The sequence below is a fragment of the Podarcis bocagei genome (genome assembly GCF_964188305.1).
Source record: "Podarcis bocagei genome assembly, chromosome: 8".
Classification (NCBI taxonomy): Eukaryota; Metazoa; Chordata; class Lepidosauria; order Squamata; family Lacertidae; genus Podarcis; species Podarcis bocagei.
In genome coordinates, this window is record NC_138133.1 from 53470152 (window position 1) to 53475508 (window position 5357).

Here is a 5357-nt window from a genome sequence, read left to right on the forward strand (position 1 = left end):
TAGTTCCATAATCTGTTTTTTAAAAATTCCTCCTTTATGTGAGATAAGTTGATTGGTATCAGGATTTCCTTCTGAGTACCTAATAAATGTGCTTTTCACCTGCTTACAATCTGCTTTATAGTGTACATATACATACAACACCATCCTTTAGCTTTTCAATTGTTTCTGGAATCGTATAATCAAATATTTTGTTTTAAAATAGTAATCTCTGCAACTATATGTAGGCATCATAGAGAAAACAAATCAGCTGACACATATGAGCCTCTGAATTCCTCTGACTGGTCTTGTCTGCTCCCTTTTCTCTAGCCTCACAGTCACCTTTCTCAAGCTTTAAAGCATGCTGCGGTGCTGTCCCTGCTTCCTCTACTGGCTCTTCTGCTCTGATCCACTTGTCAAAACTACTAGTGTAGCACCCTGCTTGTGGTTAACGCTTAGCTGGAATGAAATATTCAACGCAGCAATAGAGAAATTAAAATAATTATTTATTTGTCAGACAAATAAATGAGAGGCACAGTGGTATATGGTTACCAAGCTCTGGCCTGCTCTCCTGCCATTATGGCCAGCCCTTATATTCCCTTAATCCAGCCCCCTTTGCTCCTCCTTTGGCTGCCTCTGTCCAATCAGCCTGGTTGGATTTCCTATTGGCTGATTGCTAGAACCAATCACAAAAAGATACACCCATATCCTCCTGTCCTTATATGGAGGACAAAGAGCTATATATTGTTACATCTATAAATGACAAATAAGTAGTAATATATCTTACATGTGTCTCAACAAGGAATCTTAATTACCAGCTCACCTCTTGCCCTCCTTGCCCTATTGCCTTCTAAAACAAATGGTTAATCTTAAATTTTTATCTTAAACATATGTCAAGGATCTTGAGTTTCACATCAACATTGAAAGATATCCTTCATTTGAAGGTTCCTAAACAAATGTCTGACAGCTAATATATCAGGACAGCCCAGATGGCGTCTCTTTGTCTAGCAAGAGGGCTGGGCTGGTGTCTGACTTAATTCCAGGATAAATACAACTCTTTACAACTATATGAAATAAGAATCTAGCATTTCTAAATCCTTTGCATAATTACATTTAAGCCAATATATTTAATACACAACACAGATAGCCTCTTAAAAGGAATAAGGCCTTTTTAAAGTAGAGAGAGAAAGAAAAAAGAACTCAGTTTAAAACAGTTTCAGAAGAAGCCTCCCCCCCTTCTGCAAGCTGCTTTTCCCATTATCTCTTCCCAATATTTATTGCCCTCAGTTTAAGAAAGAAAAAAGACTTCCCAGCTAGATGCTTCTCCATTTGGTCTTGGCCTTTTTAACCTTAGAAGATCTGGCTCATTTTACTGGGAGGCACATTGGCATCATTTTACTATTTACTCATTCCTAATCATGTTTATCTCTGCCTTTTTTATCTTCTATAACATGTAGGGTCAGTGTCCTTACTCTCAGTCTGTAATTTCAGCTTTTACGACTTTGAGATTTGTTTTCTGCTATCAATCAAAAGGGGCCCCTTTGTCTAAGAGGAAGAAAACACTGTCAGTATTTTCTTAAGCAGCTAGCCTTCTTGCCTGGCATGAAACTTTTGAAAATCTAAGCCCTCTTTAATATACAAGTCCTGATCAAACATTAATAAAATGCAGGCTTATGCCTGATGCCTCATTCCCCCCTTTCAAGCTCAAGGACCTTCGTCCCAAGTGTCCTTGATAGCTTGACCTTCATCATGTTCCTGAGGTAAAGCTCTGTATAGGGCCATGATATGAGGTAGAGTTTCATTTGAAACCATCTTGCTAATTGTACTTCTAAAACATGAAATGATACATGGCATCATACATAAAACCATTACCACTACTGTCAAGAAAAACAAGCAAGACAATAGTATCCCTTTGAGTCCTGTGACATTAGGTAACCAATTGGTGAGCCATCCCATATCCCATCCTTCCCATGTTTGTACTGGGACATGTGCTATATTCTCCATCTTTGTGGCCAACACACGGATTGCCTCACCATTATCTGAAATGTTAAAGCAACAGGCATTCCCTGTCAAGTTCAAGACTCCACATAGGCCTCCCTGCTTGGCAAGTACATAATCCATTCCCATTTTCAGCTGTAAAATGGCGGCTCTACTTTCATCCAACTGTTGTGCAATAAGTCTCAAACTCCGGGCCGTTGCATTGGTTACAAGTTCCACTACTGCTTGCAATCGAATTATTCTGTTTAGATTATAAATAGGATCCCGTGCCCCTTGTATGAGCTCACCAGGATTCCAGGAGGCAGGATCATAATAGGCTATAATGCGCTCTGGTGGCCAATCATCAGTACCGCTCCAACTTTGGGTACTTCCTCCTGCTATATGAGAAATATCAGCGTTTCTTCGTGTTCGCTTGGCCAAATTAGTGGGCATAATCCACATTGGTGGTAATACCCATCCCAGGAAACAAGTCCCACTCCATTTGGAGGGGAGTTTCTTGTATGCCCATTCTCCACATATCCACCACAACCATCGGGTCTGAGGTCTTTGGTACGTGGAGTACAGAAGGCGAAATAGCAAAAGAGGTAGAGAGTTCACAGTGCAGTATGTTAGATTGCCTTTTTCTGTCACAGTTATGTTCCATACCACTTTCCATGCATGAATAAAAGGAGGTGCACAGGGCAAGGCATTCCGAGTTCGATAGGTAGTATCGTGTGCCCAGGTATTCTTAATATTATCCCAAGTATAGTGACAATGAGAAGAGCCTATCATAGTAGAATCAGCTGCATCTGATGATTTATGTACACAGAATTCCCCTTGTACAGGTATAACTCGTAATGGTTTAGTTGAGTTCCATCCGGGGAAATTCTGTACTTCTGTTTGGTGTGGTATTTCGCTTACCATACCAATGGCATCTAATGGTATCGGTAATAAGGGCATACCTCCCTCTGAATCATCTGGCCCGAGAGAGCAAACAAGGCAATTGGTCCTATTTGCAACATTGGCTACCATTTCAGCTAAACCTACCCACATATTGTGGTCATGGCGGAATCCATATTTAGTCAATTTGGTCAGATTCAAGGACCCTTCCCCTTCCCAAGGGATCAGGATTAATAATAAAATCATGTTGTCTAGCATATGCATTCCTCCCACAAAAGATTACCTTATTGTGATAGCAAATAAATATTAGTCCCAATATAATTCCCCCAGTGACAGGAATGGGGAACCACCAAGACCAAAACATATATCCCGAGGATCCCCAATGAGTAATATCTGATAATTGTTCCACAAGGGGGTGGGCAGTCAATTAATTGTATAAGAGAATCTTTCCTTTCACAATCGCTGGTTCAGATGCTCCTCAAGCTTCAGGCGTGCGCAGGTCAGCCAGCTTCCAGGTTGTGGCTGCAGCAGGCCGGTCGTCAAATGTTGCCCGTGACCTAGCCCGTTCCCGGTAGGGCTAGATACAGGGGTTTTTGGAGAGAGTCAGTTTAAGAGAATTAGAGGGGTCACCTTTGCACGTCCAACTGCCTTCGGATTTCTTCAAACGGGAGTGATGAATCCAGGGGGTCACCTCAGCTACCTTCACCGCTGTTGGAGTAGAGAGCAAGACGGTGTAAGGTCCACGCCACTTAGGTGCAAGTGGATCACGTTTCCACTCTTTCACCCATACGCTATCGCCAGCCTGGAACTGATGAATCGGCTCGGCAATGCTGCACGGCGTGCGCTCGAGGGCCCACCTGTTAAGAGAAACAAAAACACGGGAGAGAGATTGCACTTGTCCCTGTGTCACATGGTCTCCTATTTGTTTAAGATCAGCTGGAATATCCTGAACAAAGGAGGGCGGTCTCCCATACAGGAGCTCAAAAGGTGACAACTTAAGTCTTTTTGTGGGTGCACACCGAACACGAAACAGTGTTATGGGTAACACATCTACCCATCCCAATCCCGTTTCCTGGGTTAATTTTGCCAATTGGGTTTTCAGAGTCCGATTCATTCTTTCAGTTTTCCCTGAACTCTGAGGCCTATAGGCTGCATGCAGTCTCCATTTCACTTGTAGGACTCGACATACTTCTTGTACTACTTGATCAATGAACGCTGGCCCATTATCACTTCCAATGCATCTAGGTAACCCAAACCTCGGGATCAATTCAGTCAGGAGTCTCTTAGTTACCTCTCGTGCCTTTTCAGTTCGGGTGGGAAAAGCTTCAACCCATCCGGTAAGAGTATCTACAAACACAAGGAGATACTTGAATCCCTTAGAAGGGACCAGCTCTGTGAAGTCCACAATTAGGCTTTCCATGGGGACATATCCCACATGTTGGATTCCAGGAGGTTGTACCGGTCCCTGCCTGGGATTGTTTTTAGCACAAAGAACACATTTCTGTGAAATGCAAGTTGCTAATTGTGATAGGTTAATAATATACAACTTCCGACTGAGACTCTCTCTGGTTGCAGTACCGCCAAGGTGAGTAGATTCATGATAATTTCTTACAATTGTGCCTGCTAGATGATGAGGTACATAAATCCTATTGTCTGGCAGGATCATCCAACCGTCCTTCACAACTGCTCCTTCCTGTTCAGCCCACTTCCTCTCTTCTGGGGTATAGTGAGGTTTAACTTCTTCTGGAACTACCTCTGGTATGAGGGCTGCTATAAATCCTCCCACAGGCTTTTGGGCTGCCTCTCGGGCTGCTTTGTCAGCAGCATGATTTCCTCTGGTTATTGGATCCCTTCCTCGTCCATGACCTTTGCAGTGCATTACAGCAATCTGTTCTGGAGCCCATACTGCTTCTAACAGGATTTCTACTTCAGGTCCATATTTCAAGGCCTTCCCGTGGGCTCCTATTAGACCTCTTTCTTTCCATAGAGCACCATGTGCATGCAGGGTTAAGAAGGCATATTTAGAATCAGTATAGATGTTTGCCTTACATCCGGCTGCCAATTGCAGAGCTCTAGTTAAACCTATAAGTTCAGCTTTTTGTGCTGAGGTGCCAGCAGGCAAAGCTTCAGCTTCCACAACTTCCTCATTGGTGACCACAGCATATCCTGCTCGTCTGGCACCTTCATGCAGGTAACTGCTACCATCAGTATAATATACAACATCTGGATTTTTCAATGGTTCATCTTTCAGATCGGGTCTACTGGAATAAACTTCATCCATTATTTGGAGACAATCATGTGATTCTTCATCATCTACCTCTGGTAGGGGCAGCAAAGTCGCTGGATTGAGCATATTCACTACTCGTAGATGAATCCTGGGATTTTCACACAATAGGCCTTGGTACCTAGCCATCCTTGGGTTCGTTAGCCAATAACTACCCTTATATTCCATGAGTGTCAGAACAGCATGAGGTACATTCACATACATCGTCTGGCCGAAGGTA